General features: G+C 40.2%; 1 protein-coding gene and 1 pseudogene across 5 annotated transcripts in view; one reads left to right on the top strand and one right to left on the bottom strand.

Annotated features, from left to right (window-relative positions):
* The window catches only part of CDC14A (cell division cycle 14A), a 169821-nt gene that overhangs the window by 38070 nt on the left and 112482 nt on the right, over positions 1 to 19269 (top strand). The gene's annotated exons all lie outside the window — the stretch shown is intronic.
* On the bottom strand, positions 9797 to 9894 carry LOC118521172 (U2 spliceosomal RNA; annotated as a pseudogene).

Genomic DNA, 19269 nt, shown 5'->3' with positions numbered 1-19269 from the left:
GCAGTCTCAGCAGGGTTGAAGAAGTGCTGAGGGCAGCACGAGCTTGCCTTACATGCTCGTTAACAGTCCAGAGAAGCCATGGAAAGTAATTATTCTTGTACCATTTATTTCCTAATTGATTTTCTTTTCCAATTTTGGGAGTGCATTTCCCAGAAAGCTTTTCGACACACTTAATAAAAATGAAAACCAAGAATTATATTCTTTCCTTAAAGAGAATTTGGTGCCTTACTTCGTGTTGTGTGTATGCATTTAATTGTTGGCACAAGTTTTGTAGGAAGAGAGTCAGTAATGTGCATTATGTATACATCTCCGTGAAGTTACACGTGTATTAAATGTTGCTATTTGGGAAGCCGGACTCTTCTGGGGGAATCTTCCTATTATTAAGGTCAAATATCCAACTTTGTGTTTGTATCTCCACATTATGTCTCTAAATGATATCTCACACTTATTGTGGCAAAACAGAACTTTATTCCTTTTCTCTACGAAACTATTTATTGCCATGGTCGTTGCCTGTTCAGTAAATGGACCACCATCAGTGACTTGCTGAAGCAAAGAATAGTAGTCATGTTCATTAACTCCTGTTTCCTCTTCCCATGTTATACTCATCAGTAAGTTTGGTCAGCTCTGCTTCTAAAACATATATTGAGTCAGAATACTTCTTTCCATTTCTGTTGTTGTCCCCTAGCTCCAGCCATTGTCGCTGTTCACCTGGATGATCACCAGAGCATCATACATTGTTTCCTTTTTACAGTCTTGCTTTTCTTTAATCACAGTTGCCACACAATTTTCAGAGTAATCTTGTAAGACTATAAATTAGATCATTCATGGCCCTGTTTCAAATCTGTCTAGTGCTTGCTCACTGTTCTTGGCGTTAAATTCAACCTCCTTACCAATGCCAGTAAGATCCTCCCTGATCTGGCCCTGTCTACCTCTGTGTTCTCCTTGCTCAGGATGCCCCCATCACACTGGCCTTCTAACCATGAAAATCTCAAGCTTATTCCCACCAGAAGGCCTTGATATTTCTGTTCTCTCTGCCTGGAGTGTTTTTACCTAAAACCTTTGCCTTCCTGATTCCTTGTAATGTCACTTCCTCAGAGACATCTTTTCAGGTTTTACTCTGCTCCCCCCATCCCCAGTCACTCTCTAGTCCCTTGTTGCTTTGTTTTCTTTACAGCACTCTACTCTTAGAAATTATCTGATTGATTTATGTGTTTATTGTTTATTATCTCTTTCCTAGACTAGAGGGTAGGAATCTTGTCTGTTCTGTTCATTGCTGTGTCTGGGAGGCGATAAAACATTTAACAAGGAGTTAGGCCCAGCCATTCACCAGTTGAATTGGAAGCTGGCCACCATGGAGCCTTCCTGTTACGCTGAGTCATGGGGAAGTCCAGGGTGGGGGATGTCCCAGGGAAGAGATGAGGTGGCCGGTGTGGAGGGGCATGGGATACTGCAGACCGCAGCTACTTACCAACTGGTTTGGAACTATTTCAGTATTTCAACGCTGAGCATCAGCTTAGAACCGTGCCCTGCACATAGTAGGTGCTCCGTAAATATCTACACAATGAATGAATAATGCGAAGACAAAATATGGAAAAAGGAAGGAAGGTAACTTCCTTTAGGTAACTTCAGAGGGAAACTGAAAACGATCATATTGGACATAAAGTGTTATCTTCCTCATTACCAGAACGTTGTGATCTTGACTGAGTCAACTATGGCCTTTACAGATGCAGAACCAAAGCAGAGATCACAGTCCAAGGGCAGTACCCACTATGTAAAGTCCCATCACTACCTTGCCTTTTTTCTGGATGAAATTTTTTTTCCAATTTTTAAAATTGTAAAATACACACAATATAAAATTTATTGTCTTGCCATTTCTTTCTTTTTATTTCCTTATTTAATTTTTTAAATCTACTTTTTAAGGACTTTATTTATTTATTTGTCAGAGAGAGAGCACAAGAAGGGGGAGTGGCAGGCAGGGGGAGAAGCAGGGTCCCTGCTGAGCAGGGAGCCCGATGCGGGATTCGATCCCAGGACCCTGGGCTCATGACCTGAGCTGAAGGCAGATGCTTAACTGACTGAACCCAGGAGTCCCTTTAATTATTTTTTTAATTGAAGTATAATTGACATAACATTATATTACTTTCAGATGTACAATTTAATGATTTAATATTTGTATATATTGAAAGATGATCACCATGATAAGTCCAGTTAACATTTGTCAGCATACGTAGTGACAAAAACATTTTTTTCCTTGTGATGAGTCTTAACCTCTTTCAGCATAACAGCTCAGTAGCATTAGGTACATTCGTATTGTTCTGCAGCTATCATATCTTGCTTGTGAGTGTGACGTCTTGTGCCAAACACGCACGTACAGAGTCACGGCTTTGCCTGTGTTTTCTCCGTTAGATCAGGACTTTAAGTATGTCACACAAGCTTTTGTGTTTCTATTTTCTTATCTCTAAGTGGGGGAGAGCCTTTTTATGTTTTATCTCATAGAACTGTCATGAGTATTAAGAAGGAGATAAAATATAGAACACCGTGTTCAGTAGGAAATCCACAAACCTGTCTCTGTGGGTGATTCTAAAGCCAGGGTTGCTAGAACAATGTGGCCACTGGAGATCACAGTGACCTGAACAGACAGATGATACGCACTGTTTCAGGGAAGTCTCTACTCAGGAAGTATCTCTTTATCCCTAAGCTGTGACATTATCCTTCTTGAGATGAAGGGCACAGGTTTTAAGTAGAGATCAACTTTGTCAGGAAGGTGTTTGCCTTCCAGGACAATACTCAGGGCAGTGCTGGAGTTGGGGGTCAGGATGCTTGGATCATAGTGGTAACCACAGTACTCTGACATGAGTTTGAAGAAGATGGCCTGAATATATTGTAAGCATGAATTAATTAGGTTCTTGCTACATGCTTAAAGACCAAATCCTCACTAGTTACCATCTTGCTTTCAGTTCACAGAACTAGGTCAGGGAGAATTTGGATCAGGCCCATGTTACTGGAGGATTGGAAAAATAATATGTGTGAGAAGTTACAACAAATGTGATGGTTTAGCTTAGAAAATGAAGTTCAGAGTTAAAGTATTAAGATTCCTTTTTTTCTCCCAGATATGTGGAGGATGCTTAAACAGAGGCGGTAACCACAATGTATTTTCCTTAACCCCCTTGTTAAGTCCTCACATTGCTAAATAAGGGGTCTAATTATGGATTAACTGGACCTGGGCTGAGCCAGATGTCATGTCTGAATTAGAGATGACAAGGCTAAGGTTTGTAGACTTTGTAATCATGTCTGTGTCTGCTATTTATTCTGTAGACTACACTTAACGCCTTAGTAGGTATATTCTACTTCTAAGTCTACTACTAATTGCAAAGAAGCCATTCTCCATCTGGCTTAATGGTTGAGAGCAGAGACATGAGCAGGGAGCCACAGGTTTGGCCTTGAATCTGCTTGGTAGTTTTATGTCTTGAGCTAGTTATTTAACTCATCCAAATTCACCAGTTTTTTTCATCTTTAAAATAGAGATAATAATACCCCACCTAACATAGTTGTGGTGAGGACTGCAGGAGGTCATGTTCATGCAGGTGTCCTGGGGCAGTGCCTGGCATTTTAAGCATTTAGGAATGGCTGGCAGCTCTAGGCAGAAAAGTTGTGTGGCCTTCCAGAAAGTTTTCTGAGCTATTGTCTCACCTCCCCTGAAGAGCTGAAGCCTCCTGCTCCTTTCCACCCCATTTTACACTTACACCCTTTCTTGGCTCAGTGACACTCAGATGGTTGTTAATCTGTTGATTGCTTAGGATAAATCACTGGAAGGTATGGTATGAGATTTTTTTTTTGTAGGTTGTTGTTTGCATTTTAAAGGAAGAAACTGTCCGAACCAAGCAGATTTCTCATTTTTGATTAGTGTATTCAGGCATTCTTTAGTTCAGTAAATATTTATTTAGCTCAGATGAGCTTGACCTAGTGACCCAGTGCTGTGGTGGGCTCTGGGGAATACAAAAAGATGAAAAAGAGGAAAAAGAATGAATGCCTGGCTTAAAATGGGGGACAGATAAGTAATAAAAAATTGAGAAAAATGTGCAGTAGGTGCCAAATTGGATAAATATAAATCGACAAGTGTTTTTCCAGCCCTTATTCATGAGGCCTTGTTCTGGGAGTTGAGGATGTAAGGTGAATAACTCTGTGCCTTCTGGGGAGGGTGTTTGGGGACCAGGGTCAAACCTGAGGGGAGGGAGGGATCAATGATGACCAACCCCCGTAGGCCAAGTTTGTGAAGGAATATTGAGGGGGGGTGGGGAGAACAGCATGGAGGGGAAGATGTTTCCTTGGGGGGGTGTTGGGAAATGATTAAATGTATTTTAAATATCTAGTTTGAAAGGGGATAATTCAGTGAATTTAATTAAAAAGTTTTTTTTAATTAAAAAAGTGGCATAACCACATTATAGAAGAAAAGTAGGAAAATTCTCCTGCAGTGACATCATTCTAAACCTGAATATTCACTGAAGTATAATTGCCACATAGTTTTGTCAGCCTTTTTTCACTTGGCCTTCATATGTTTTGCCTTTTTGCTACTTAGATGATGAAATAATATTCCATTTAGAGGGCATACCATTGTTTGTTTAACGTTTTAGATGCCTTTGCAACATTTTCTTATAATGTGACAAATACCATTGGGCATTATAAATATTTCTTTTTGTGGATTTTTGTCTTTAGATCACCAGAAGTAGGATTAATAGATTTTAAAAATGTAAGCATTTAAAAAAATATTTATTTATTTATTTGAGAGAGAGAGAGAGAGAGAGTGCGTGTGCACGTGGAGGGGAAGAGCAGAAGGAGAGAGAGAATCTCAGGCAGACTCCCTGCTGAGTGTGGAGTCCAATGCTGGACTCCATCCCATGACCCTTAGATCATGACCTGAGCCAAAATCAAGTGTCAGATATTTAACCCATTGAGCCACCCAGGTGCCCCTAAGCATTTTTTAGGTTCTTGGAGCATTATTAACATACTCAAGCCAGTTTGTACTAAATTTGGCATTAGGTGAACTAAATCTCCTGCATCATATACCTTTGCATATTGGGTATAGACATTAAAAATCTAGAAATCTAATTAGTGAAAATGATACCTCATTGTTTTACTAATCATTTTTTGATTATTAATGAGATTTATTATTCCTGTATTTATTTGTAGGTTTATTAACTTTTGACTAGTTGGTGTTTTGAAAATCTGTTTCCTGTATTTGGACCATTAAAAGTTGAAAAGTATCAGTTTCTTCTTTCCTTTAAGAAAAGAATTCAGGGCACCTGGGTGGCTCAGTCAGTTGGGCATCTGCCTTCGGCTCGGGTCATGATCCCAGGGTCCTGGGATCGAGCCCCGCATTGGGCTCCCTGCTCGGCCTGGAAGCCTGCTTCTCCCTCTCCCACTCCCCCTGCTTGTGTTCCCTCTCTCGCTGTCTCTCTCTCTGTCAAATAAATAAATAAAATCTTAAAAAAAAAAAGAAAAGAAAAGAATTCATTTCGGGGCTCCTGGGTGGCTCAGTCAGTTAAGTGGCCGACTGTTGATTTTGGCTCGGGTCATGACCTAGGGGATCATGAGATCGAAGGAGCTCTGAGTTGGGCTCTGCACTCAGCAGGGAGTCTGCTTGAGATTCTCTCTCTCCCTCTCCCTCTGCCCCTCCCTGCCCCACACTTGCTCTCTCTCAAATAAATAAATAAATCTTAAAAAAAAAAAAAGGAAAGAAGTCATTTCCCTGAACCTAATTTGTATCAATAGATGTAGACCTCTAGAAATCACACCCATCAGTCCAAGCTTCTGTAAGAAATTAAGAAGTCCATAAACCTTAAATTCTGTTACTTTTCAAAAAGCTATGTTAATAAGTACTTACATATATCTGAATACAAAGGAACTGCTGAAAATGGATCTATTGATTATTCAACACCTAGTGGTCTACTGAATATACAGAAAATTATATTCAGGATAGTATTATTTGAAAGTGGTTCATGTATATGTGCTTAAACCACTGAAAAGTGGTAATCTAGGCCAACTAACTCTGAATTTGTTTTTGTTTTTATCGTTTGGGACAAACATGTTAGTTTCCTTAATCTCTAATTCACAATTCATCTGTAAATTGCAATTTCAGAACTGCTTTAACTTGTCATCAAAAAGCTATAGGTTTAGCACATGTTATCTAAAAACATAGGTGAAATCATCAAGAAAAATGTTGGTTCAGAATAATAAAGACATTTACCTTAAATATTTATTGAAACAGTAATAAAGCAGATGTCAGCTCCTAGTGTTCTGTCAACCTCTGTGGCTTCTCAGTAAATCTAACAGCGTTTGCTTCTTCTGCTTATGGAAATTGTGGAGAGGAAGGGGGGTGTGGCACAAGGCTGGGGCAGGGCAGTTTCCTGTTTGCAGTTCCTTCCTTTTACAGCTTGATAGGCAAGAATGCTTTTGTGGTATTGCCTTTAAATGGGCCAGACAGGCTTTTATCCCTGTAGACTTGTATTTTTGGTGGTTTTAAAAACAGGTGAGGCTCCCTAAGGTCACACAGCATTTTCAATTTCAAACTCCTTGAATTTGGAAATTCCGTTAGTCTTCAGCATCTAGGAGGAGCAATATTATCTTTTATTCCAGCCCCCCCACCCCCCCTTTGCGTGTGACAATTAGCTGTGGGCTAGGAAAATCAGCTGTTTGCTTTTCTTTGGTGAAAGGTGTGTTTCTCAAGTTTAACTGAATAAATCTTTTCAGTATTTTTTTTTTCTATTCTCCTTTTGGCATCCTGATAATGACCTTCCTCTATGCTATAAATAAGCTCACAAATTTATATACACATACATATGTACACACACAACACACATACACACACATGCACACAGTGTATTTAGTACTATAAATTTAAGTGCTGATACATTATGCTTACAGCACAAATTTTTGAATCTTAGTAGCCTTGAAAAGACATACTTTCTCTGTGACAAAGTTTACGTCCATTTGTTGCACTTATATACTGAATTAAAGGGATGTACTTTTTCACTGCTTGGAATTGTGTATTTACTCGTTTATTGTCTTTCCCTTTAAGGGAAGGAACTGTGTTTTGTACCTCACAGTAGCTCCAGCATGTAGAACATTGTGGGACATATCCTAAGTGCTCAGTAAATATTTGTGGCACGAATGGCTGAATGTTTAATAAATAAATATTAATAACATTGATATAAACATTGATAAATAAAAGTTAATCTTCCACAATTCTTGAAAGTGTAATATGGAATAATTTAAAAGCTGTAGTACTTGAAAATAAATTTTGAAGTCAGGGCTAATTGTAAAAGTAATAGCAAGAGGGGCGCCTGGGTGGTTCAGTTGTTAAGCATCTGCCTTCGGCTCGGGTCATGATCCCAGGGTCCTGGGATCGAGCCCCGCGTCGGGCTCCCTGCTCCGTGGGAAGCCTGCTTCTCCCTCTCCCACGCCCCCTGCTTGTGTTCCCTCTCTCACTGTGTCTCTCTTTGTCAAATAAATAAATAAAATCTTTAAAAAAAAGATTTAAAAAAATAATAGCAAGAATCATAATATCTTAAGGTATTAATTTCTACTTTTAAAGTTACTGAGTAAGACAAAATGTTTTATGTAACTGCAATTTTAGAATTGAAATGCGCTTTGTTAATATACAAGCATTTGAAATCAGTATTATGGATGAGAGTCTTAATTTTGGCCTCAGAATTTTTTGTTTTTCTCAATAGGGGAAAAACCTTATTTATACATTATACATTTGTTGCTAACGAATGTCAGTAATTTTTTTTAACAGCTGTCCTTGCAATTTTATGATAATTTTCAGTAAGAAGTAACCCAAAAGCTTAAAGGAAGAATACTAGAAAACTTTTTAATCAGAGTTGGATCTTTAAAAATTTAAACTGGATGCATTTTTTTTATGGAAAAAAAATTAAAAAGAGGTACCCGAGGCCTTGAAGAGATTGCCTGTTATCAGAGTGTCACTTGAAATGTATTTGTAATGCCTGATGTGAGTGCAGGTGATCGGCCCATCTGGGTTAGTCTGCAATTAACATGTCGTATATATGTTTGCCTGGGCCTCACCTGGCAATTACATGTTTCGGAGCTGTCTCTGTTCAGTTTTATACGAATGTCTGGACAGAACAGACTCGCATTTAGATGTATCCCTAGTGAAGCACTGTAAGTTCCTACTCAATGAGATATGTATGAAAATATATACAGAATTATATATATATATAGAATATATGCATATATAGAATAGAATATATGCAGAATATATACCTCTGGAGGTAATACATCCAAGTTTTATGCAAAATGAAGTTATTTGGCTGCTAAAGAACTGCCATGGTGATTTCCACCTTGGTAAAAATCGATATTGAATCCATTTGATTGTGTTTATTGATTATGTTTAGTTTTTGCTATTGTTTATTGTTTATTGTGTCTATTGTCTAAAAATAAATGTATGTTAATTTAGAAAAGTAGACTCACTTTTGCAGAACCCTTAAGGTACCTCTACAAGAAATTCGCTAGGAAAAACTCTGCTGCAGTCCTGCTTTCTCATGTTTCAGTCGGAGAATCTGAGCCCAGAGAGACCACGTACCTTGCCCAAGGTCAAATTCAGTTAGTGAGAGACTAGAACCCAAACCCCCAAGTTCCTAGTTGGAGCTTCAACCATTCACAGCATATAACTGAGCAGTGCTAGTCTTAGAATAATGCTACATCTAAACCAGAATATTCTGCAGAAGATTCAAAATCGCATGCAGTGTGGAAGGGCAGAGTTTTCCAGTTACAAAGCAGTGTTTCACTCACTTATGCAGTTTATTTTCCAGGTAGCATCTGAGATTTAATTCTGGCTAACGGGGCTAACACCCCAAATACCTTTATGTACCAGCCAGATGCAGTGGCAATTCTGCTCACACTTGCTTTGGTGATGTCCATGGATTGCTTAGAGTAAGTCTGAGTGTCAGAAGTGATAGGAGAACAGGAGAACCAAGGAATGACATGAAGCAGTTTAGACCGGATCTCAGGACAGGGCTTTCCAAGCTTCTTTCACTATAAACCACAGTAAGAACCATATTTCACACTACTCCTTAGTACCCGCACTCACACACACACACCATTCACATGTATAACTGAAACAAAATGTTTATGAAACAATTCTTCCTTTACAATAGGTGAGGTATACTGACATTTTATATTCTGCCCTATTTTATGAAAAAAAAATCTTTACCCTATTAAACTGATTTTGCTACTCAATAATGGGTAGTTACCTGCAGTTTGCAAAACACAGCCATTGCAGAATCTGCTTACTATGCTTCAATCTGAAATGTATTTGCATATTTTTTAGGGTATCAGTTTTGGCACGGAATACACAGGGGATTGTTTGGCCCATCTGGGTTAGCCCACGATTAAACATGAACAACCTAAGGAAAATGGAAAGTGTTCTGAACTCTTCAAAAAGCTCCTCTGTCTAAATATCAAGATGTCTAGCTGGCTTCCACATGATATTGATTCAGTTGATACTTGATGGCTGGGAAAAGCTGAGTTTGTTTTAAGACCTCAAGTAATGCAATCTGTCTTTTCTTATCTCACTTTCATTTGAATCACTGTTTCCCTCAAGCTCCTATGCATCCCCTTCTTCCTGGCAGCCAAAATGTGCGTTTATTCACTTGTGATAACCTTGAATGAGAGAAGCCTGTGCTTGGGTCAGCACTGGGGGACCTGGGGAGCCAGCGCTGAGCCGGTTTCTGAGTCTGTTATGGGACTGCCTCGTCCAGTGTGGTTGCTATATTCATGCTGATGGTACGTGATGCCCTATGCACTTTGTGACATCTAATCTTAAACTGATAAGAGCAGATACTACACTTGATCTTAGCCAAAAGGCCGAGAAGCTATATGTGACATCTAATCTTAAACCTTAGGTTTATAAGAGTTTTTGAATGCATAATTTTAATCTATGTAAGTTTCATTTCACGAAATCTCTTCTGTTTGATATAGTGAGTAAAATAGTAGCCTTTTCCCCATTGTGGACAGTGAATTGAAATAAAAAGCCCTCTCCATATGTATTTTCTGAAATTTTAAATAAAGGAGGAGCTAACTGGAGCTCCTGGTGAGGTTGCTGTGTGTTGAGTTGTTCCTAAGACCTTTAGTGCCCAAAACATGGTGACCGCGTGAGTAAACTTAGCCATGCCCATGTCAGCTACTAGGTTCCTCTGTTAGCGCCACTCTGCCCTGTGTGTCTTTCTTAGTTCTCTTCTTTATTGCTCCTCTGCCCCAGCCTTGCGTCCCCTGTGCCCACCCTCCTCACCGCCCCATGACAAATGCTTGTAGGGCCCCTGAGTTTTCATTATGGAAAACCAAGCTTTTATAATGAGGACTGAAAGCCAGGGATGTAGTTAGCTAATTCACAGTTAATCAAAGAGAATAGTGGGAGGACTAGGAAACTGTTACCTCAGTCTGAAAGAACTGTTGGGAGTTGGTGCAGCACCTCAGAGCATTATTGAATAGGGGAGTGACATTCGTGGTTCATAGTTTCAAATTAATGAGTAGACAGACAAGCCTTTCCATGTGAAGATACGTACCGTGGGATGAATCAGACATTACACTTGTGTTGAGAGGTGGTGTGTGAGTCATTTAGTGGGGCTTGCTTTGGGAAATTTCTAAGTAATAAGAGAAAACCACAATTCCCTTCTCAGAGAAACCCTTCCTGATGTTTTCTCCATAATTTGTTTGCCTACTCCTCCCCTATCCTCCCCACCCCCCGGTTGTTTATTTTGTCATTTCTTATTATTTGACCCAGACCGTGGCTTAATGCTAGCGTTTTTTTTTTGTTTTGTTTTGTTTTTACCTCGTCTTACAGTTGATTATGTGCAGTATCAACTGCTAGAATAAGCTCCTTGCAATCACTTGCTTCGCCACCTGTCTTCCACTAGAGTGAGCTCCTTGAGGGAAGGGATGACTCTCCCTCGTGTTTGTATCCTCAGTGCCTAGCTCTTGTTTCAAGGAATAGAGGAATGAGTGAAGTATGAGACAGCCCTGGAGGGGATTCAGATTTCCAATAGTGACTGATCTCGTGTTAATAGCATGTTTGAAATGATGCAGATGGACTCCATACCTGGGGTCTACATCACACCACTCCTACCCCCAGCTCCTGGCCTTGACTTCTGTCACCGGGGTCTCGGCTGTCATGCTTTAATTTGAAATCAACTGCTTGTTAAAAGCTATGGGAATGGACCCATCCTGTACAAAGAATTGATGGATATGCTGTAACTCTTCTAATAGCATCTTCTATTGTCTGCCTTGGAATTGGGGACACTTAAAATCCCACTAGTTGAATGTGATAAAATATTTCTGTTCCCTTCAGAAATGTCTGAAATTCTGAGAAAATTCTCAGTGTCTGCCAGTGTGTAGTAGTTTTGACAGCAAGCTACATCTTTTACCTGGAGCCACATTTTAAGTTTTATTCTTTTCCTGGAAACACATCTGTGAAATAATGGAAAGAGTGACAAAATGGGATTAAAACAGTTTCTAAAATCATTTTGTTTGCTTGTTTCCAAGTCAGATGTATGAATTAAAAACCAACCACATCCACTTTTAGGATATCCTGGCATTGGGCTATGCCATTATTAGCACAGAGTTAAAAAAAATATATTAGATACTACATTTTATACATGTGTACTCACTGAGGACAATATTTTCCTTCTGAATTCATGGAAGAGGAAGTCAGATTTAAGTTGTTGATTAAGATCCTTCTATTACAACAAGGACTTTTGGGATTGACCCAGAATGTGGGCCACTAGACTCTTTGTATAAACTCTATTTTACTTTTTTAAAGGAATATTGGTTGACCTAGATCTGAAGTTAAGTACGAAGACTGCAGGATGGGATTCTGGCTTTTACCGTATCTACCATAGCAATTCAGGGACTAATTTCTCCTCTGAAGAATTAATTGCTCCAGTGGAGCTGTGTACAGTACAGTGATTCTGCCCTAAGTTACAGAAGCAGACAGATCTGAGAGAGAGGTCCTCTCTTTGCCCTGCCTGCCCACCCCTACCCTTCGCCGCTCCTCCTCCTTACCACTCTAGGAAACCCAGAGAAATTAAGGAACTTGACCCAAGAGGAAGAACAGGGAGGACCCAGAACCCCTCTACTTTTAGCATTCCAGTCCTTCTTCCTCTGTTAGTTAGCAGTCCCCAGCTTATTGAGACGCCCAGAGTCTCGGTTAGCGCCACTGTGTGAAATAACAAGTTACCCGTTTTCTTACACTTTGCCCTTGGCTTCCTTTATGGCTGTTACTCATCTACCACTCCTAGTTATCTCTGCGTGGCTCTCCTTCATCTTTGTGTTTTCCCTGCTACTTCCACCTCTTTTTGCTCCCTCCGTTTCTGATCACTTCTCTCCTGTTGCTTTGTTTCCTTCCTTTCCCCGCTCCTTTCTTCATTGGCTCCTATGTAGAATAACAGTATTGTCATACTTTGAGTTTTTTGGTTACATGTCACAGAATCTGGCTCTGACTTGCTCACGCTTAAAACTTGAATTTTTATGATTTTCCTGATAGCTTAGTCGAAAGAGGGAAGTAGAGGGCTCCTGTAGCCTTCATTGTTTAATAAGCACTCTCTATTCATCTTTTTTTTTCTGAAGGTTTTATTATTTATTTGACAGAGAGAGCAGGAACACAAGCAGGGGGAGTGGGAGAGGGAGAAGCAGGCTTCCTGCCGAGCAGGGAGCCCGATGTGGGACTCGATCCCAGGATCCAGGGATCATGACCTGAGCTGAAGGCAGATGCTTAACGACTGAGCCACCCAGGCGCCTGCACTCTCTATTCATCTTAATGGGAAAGTCTTTCCCTCTCCCGTTCTGTCTGGCTCCTTTGTTCTTTCTGTTGTTGGAACAAATAATTATTGAGCAGCTGTGCCAGATGCTCTTCTAGGCTCTGAAGGATCTAGCAATGGACAGGAGAGATAAAATCCTTGTCCTCATGGAGCTTGTATTCTGCTGTGGGACAGTGACTCTGTGGTAATAGGATAGGGACTGGCTGGCTGCTTCAGATTGGGAGTTCAGAGAAACCCTCTCTGAGGTGATGACGGTTAAGCTGATAAAGAAGAAGAACATTTTAGGCAGAGGAAATAGCATGTAGAAAGCCTTTCAAGGTGGGAATGACCTTGGTATGACTGAGGATCCAAGAGAAAGCTGAGGTGGCCGGAACACAGAGGGCAGGGGCTGAGGTCTCCACCAGGGCTCTTGTATGAGAGGAAGAGTTGGATTTAAGTCTCCATAAGGGAAGTTGTTGGAGAGTTGAAATGATCTGTTTTGCACTGAAAAAGGCTTTTATTTTTTTTTTTAAAGATTTTATTTATTTATTTGACAGAAAGAGAGAAAGAGAGCATAAGCAGGGGAGCAGCAGAGAGGGAGGGAGAAGCAGGCTCCCCACTGAGCAAGGAGCCCAATGCAGGGCTCGATCCCAGGACCCTGAGATCATGACCTGAGGAGAGGGCAGACGCTTAACCAACTGAGCCACCCAGGTGCCCCTGAAAAAGACTCTTAAAACTCATCTTTTAGAACTCTGCTTAAAGCTCTCCATGGTACCGTTTAGCTCTGGGTTTCAGATTTCTCTTATGCTACCATGCCATAAGTCTGATTATTTACATGTCTGCCTTCCCTACTGTCTTCATTTTTGTGTCCCTAAAATATAACTCAGTCCCTACTAGAAGACATGAATGAAGAGGTAGATTTGTCACATGGGTTGTCAAGGACAGAGGCAAAGCCTTTTGTTGTGCCCTTGGAATTTCACAGAGAATGTTGGCTTCCTTATCAACTATCACTTAAAGCTAATGAAATAATATGTATATGTAGTTCTGTGATATAATTCAGGTATTTAAACTTCTCACTTCTGTAATGCTTATTATAACAGAGGTTCTAAACCATGATTTTGTTTCAGAAATACCCACGGGCCAGACCTCTCATATCTGGTGAATCAGAATCTCAGGGGGGTGGAAATCCAATATCGATATCTTAAAACAGCTTTGAAGGTTTTTTTCTGAGGCATATTTGAAGTTGGGGATCCCCTGGCTTCTTTTTTTTTTTTTTTAAGATTTAATTTATTCATTTGATACAGAGAGAGAGAGTGAGAGCAGGAACACAAGCAAGGGGAGTGGGAGAGGGAGAAGCAGGCTTCCCGCTGAGCAGGGAGCCCGATGCGGGGCTTGATCCCAGGACCCTGGGATCATGACCTGAGCCGAAGGCAGACGCTTGACTGAGCCACCCAGGCGTCCCCCCTGGCTTCTCTTAGAAGATGTGAAGTAATGTAGAAGCGATTCTCCTGAGGCTAGGAATATATTTGACTTGTTCTTGGTGTTATCTATGGTGCCTGGTACCAGTAATTCTTTACTGAATGAAGAAATGAATCACCTGTGTGTAAAACTGTGGCAAATTCTCTGCTCATCTCCTTCTTTTCCTTTCTTCTCCTTCCTTGTTTTTCTTACTACAAGTATATCTGTCCTTGAGTCTTGCTGCTGATCAAGACAGGGTGAGAAATCACTGACCAGGGTGAAGTGGGGGGATGACTTTCTGGAAGTAGTGAGGTTTAGCTACAGCAGTGAGCTGGAACGGGAGGGAAATTTCCAGTAACTGCAGGGTAGGTGGATAGACTTCCTATATGTTATATATATTGGCTATGCATGCAATAGATCTGTTGGTTGGATTTTTTTTTTAAAGATTTTATTTATTTATTTATCTGACAGAGAGACACACAGCGAGAGAGGGAACACAAGCAGGGGGAGTAGGAGAGGGAGAAGCAGGCTTCCCGCCGAGCAGGGAGCCCGATGCGGGGCTCGATCCCAGGACCCTGGGATCATGACCCAAGCAGAGGGTAGACGCTTAACGACTGAGCCACCCAGGTGCCCCTGTTGGTTGGATTTAAGTTACTTTTATTTAAGGTGGAATTGCCTTCACTTGTTTCAGTTGTACTGTTTGTGGAATTAATAAACTTTTAGGGAACATGGTTACTTCTTTAAAAAGTCTATACACATTTCAGAATGATTCATTCCATTATGTTCCTGAAGGACAGTTCTGTCATGTGGCATATTTTTGAACAGGTCGGGCTAATGCCCAGTAAAATGGCCCTGGAATGCTTTCTGCAAACACCTGACTGATGGGCAAAGCTCTTGTTTCTCCCGCTTTCTCTAAGCAACAGTAAATAATCTTTGTAAATACTGGAAAGGAACAACCAGTTCCTTGTTTCTGTTCATTGTTGGTTTTCTATTCTTGAGTCAATTCAAAGAACAGTAGTTAACAAGTTACTATGAGATTCTAGATCTGAGATTTAGTTCATGTGCTATGTGGATTCTGTCTTCAATTTGGAAAAGGATAAGATGACTATATTCGAAAAGGCTTCTTTTTTTGTTCCTCAGGTGCTTGTTCTAGTTGCTAAAATGAATACATTTAATTGTCTGGTCTACCTCCTTCCTCTGCCTAAGCTGCTGTAAGTTGCTTTCCCACCCTGGTTGGGTTCCATTCCTGGAGAGTTTGGCAGTCTGTGTTTGTCCAGAAAGTTTCTGACTTTTCTCATCCACATTTCTTCCCAATTATCTCCTTTTGTTTACAGCAAGAAAATCTTTCTCCTCTCGTTGTCACGCCTCCTTTTGCCTCTGATTTGGACTCAGTCCTAATCATAATGCCAAATATTGGGGAAGGTTCTGCATTTTGAAGTGGAATTAGATATATTAAAGTACCAATCCAAACATTTGAAATAATTCACAGTTCACTTTAAAGTCATTCTGAACATGTGCATTGGTTTCCTCGTGTTTTTATTTTTCTAATCTAGGCTTTCCTCAAGTATTCTTAGCATTGAGGGAAGAGAATTTAAAAAGTAAACATGCCTCTTTAATTTAAGTATTTTGTTTTAGTTTTTAGTTTTTGAAATCATGTTTTCCACCAAATTTTATTTTAGATGTATGATTTTAATGATAAAGTGGACTCTATAATCATTTTTGGACTAGCCTAAGAGACTGACAACCATAAGATTTTAACTTTGGGAAACTATTTCCAAAGATCTAAATATTAGCCTTTACAAATACACTTTTAGAATATAATTCATCTGCAAGTTAAAGACATTCTATAATTGGTTATAGGTGTTAAGAGAATTCAAACACTGATGCTTGGTCTGTTGTGGATCTGTCATCTGTATCTTCATCATAAATGAAGTTATGGTCTTTGCCTTCTAAGCTCGATCAAATTCAGTCCTTGGCTTAAAGAACACACCACTTTTTTTTTGCTTTTCTTTCTTAATTTGAGAGGTTTTATGAAATAAAATTCATACTATATCCAGAAGTAATCAGTGAAACTCAGCATGAGGAATTTTTGACACGGAACCATTCCATTTGAGAGTATTATTCAAGTAATGTTCTGGAATGAGTCTGTTTTTGTGTTTCATATAGGGACTGGCTTCTGACGATGAATGATGGGTGATATACAAGGTTATGTTTACCTGTGTGTCGAAATATAACAGCATTATACTCTTGTGTGAGACTAGGGACTCAGGTTTTCTTGGGACCAAATATTTTTTCCTTTTCCCCCTTAAAAGGGGCTCTTTAGACGTCTGCGTGCTGAGAACATTGGCTTAGTGTTTCCTTGGTTTGCTTTAATAAGGGGCTGTGCTGGTTCAGTGAGATACAAGCAGCTCGGCAGTGTCTGTGCTGGAACGTGAGCTCTCTCCAGGCAGGAAAAGCCTGAAGCGTTACTGAGACACAGCTAGCAAGAGATGTGTATTTGTCTGGGCTGTAGCTGTCAGTTCTGGAAGAATATCTTTGCAGGCCACTAAAATTCTGGTTCCCGTCAAAGTTGACGGGGAGACACATCGGGCTAATGTTGTGTACACTTTTCCTAAATTGCCCATCGAAGAGCTGCCACTGGTTTCACTCTCTTCACGCCCATGAGAGGCAGAGATAGTATTTCTATTCTAAATGAGTTCTCAAATAAAGAAAGTCCACTGTGTATCAAATCTCAAATCCAAATTAAAATGTAAAGAGATGTCACTTGAGAATATTTCAGAGCAAACATCAGCTCAGCCAAAGAGTACAGTCATTCCTAGACCTTGTTCTCATAAGGATGTCAGATGAGTGTTAAGTATTTTTAGGGCAGAAATAAGCGATGCGGATGGAGGTCTGGCATCAGATTCTGCCTGACTTCTAGACTTAGTGTGGCCTCCATATTTATTCAGCAAATGCATTGTCTTTGCAGGCCTCATACTCTGTGACTTATAATAGACTCAAAACTGGAAGAACAGGGAGAACAACCTACCTTCCTTTATAATGTGTTAAAGACAAGGTGCATTCATTCTTGTTTTAATTAGACTATTCAGTACAATAGATTTAAAATAGATAGAATAAAATACAGGCTGTTTTAAATATTCAGTTGCATTTCTGGTTTGCAATCAGACTTAACTATCTAATTTGTAAGTGATCATTTAACACTGAATATTTTTATTTCCATAAACAATGAGAACAAAAGTAGAGTCAATGTGCATTTGAGGAATGTTTGGCTTTTTTCTTTTCTTTCTTTTTTTTTTTTTAAGTTTTAAAGCTGAATGTAGGTATTGTTTTCTCCGTCATTGGTTATAATGAAAGGAAATGATTAAGAAGAGAAATGTTGCTAAAAAGAGTAAAATTAAACATTTTGTTTGTGCTTGCATACGACAGTTAAACTTAATGCTGTCTTCAGGAAAAGGCAGTTTATAAATTAAGTGCCCCGACACTTAAGAAGTCTGAGAACCAAAGTGTTAGGAGCCAAGGAAGAGACTTTAGAAGCTTTATGTTTCAACTCTTTGCCGAGTTTCTCACCTCTTAGTGTGTTTTTGTGGATGTTCATTCGATGGACTTTGGTGGCTCATTCTTTGCTGGTTACTGGTAATTGCTTTCCTCTCCTAAAAATAAACCTAGCCTAGTGTTCTTACTCTTTTGTTCATGAGAAGCTCACATAAGGAAAAAGGAGTACAGCATCAATTCTCTTCTGGTTACATGTACTTTGTTGAGGAAAGATGTGGACCACCTCAAGGATCTTCTGATATTTTGACAATGGATTTGATAAAACGGGGTCCACAGCATTTATCTTATGATTGTTGATTCTAAGGCACCAGGAGACTCAGGGGCCATTTGAAGAGGCAGAACTGAGAGTAGGATCAACATCTGTACTTTCAAATGAGAGGGTTGAATTAAATGATGGTCTGTATGTTACGGTTTTTGTATATAGCAGTCATGGGAGACGTTTATAACCTCATGTTTTGATGTTTACACACATAGACAGGCTTTAGGACTCAGGTGTCAGAAATAACAGTTGTGGATCCAGATTCACGTGGATACAGGTGGTCAAAAGGAGAAAAGAAATATTTTGGGACCAAAGTTTATCTCCTTTCTGTGGTCCCTTGCTATAAAAGAGCTGTGTGCTTGATACAAATCTGAGCATTTTACATATAATATTAATTCATTACATCTTCCCAACAGTCTTAGGAGGCAGTTACAGTTCTTATCCCTACTCCACAGGTAAGGAAATGGAGGCACAGAGAGTTAATGTAATACGGGTCATACATGAAAGAGCCTGGATTTGAATCTAGGCAGCTTGGCCGCGGACTCAGGGTGCCTAACCACTGCACTCTGTCACCTGCACTCTAGATAGATGATCTGTGTCCTGTGACCACATCACACTTGTTCTCACATAGAATGCCCTCTTTCCCTCCACTCTTTGTTCATGCATCCATCAACCATTTTTTGAGTATGCTCCCCGTGCCAGGCAGTGTTGAGTCCTGCAGATAGGGAAGAGGCAAACATCCTGCTCGACTTATAGTCTAGCCAGGGAGACAGACAAACTTGGGTAAGAATTTGAAGGAGGAAGGCAGGGCACTTTGAGAACAGAGGGAGGGACCTGATCTCATCAGGTTGCCAAAGAAGGCTGCCCCACCAGAGTGGCTTAGAGCTGTGGTCCCAAGGAAGGGAGGAGGTAGCCATCTAAATGCGATCACGTTGCAAGGAAGGCTTGAGTCGAGTCTGGTTCCTTCGCGGACTGTACCCCAGCCCTACTTACAGCCCTTGTCAGCAATTTTAAACTCCTTCACCAGGTTGCGGAATTTCCCCGTGTCTTGGTGTGTATGCAGGTTCCCCTGCAAAACTGTAAGCATTAAGTGCATACACATTGATCTTTGGTGACTTGTGTTCTGTTCTACCTCCTGCTTCCTGCCTTTCACCGGGTGTTGGGAGTGGCAGAGGGTAGATTCCGAACAGA

The sequence above is a fragment of the Halichoerus grypus genome, chromosome 5 (assembly GCF_964656455.1).
Source record: "Halichoerus grypus chromosome 5, mHalGry1.hap1.1, whole genome shotgun sequence".
Taxonomy (NCBI): domain Eukaryota; kingdom Metazoa; phylum Chordata; class Mammalia; order Carnivora; family Phocidae; genus Halichoerus; species Halichoerus grypus.
The sequence above is the reverse complement of the archived record's forward strand: the minus strand, read 5'-3'. Positions and strand labels throughout refer to the sequence as shown.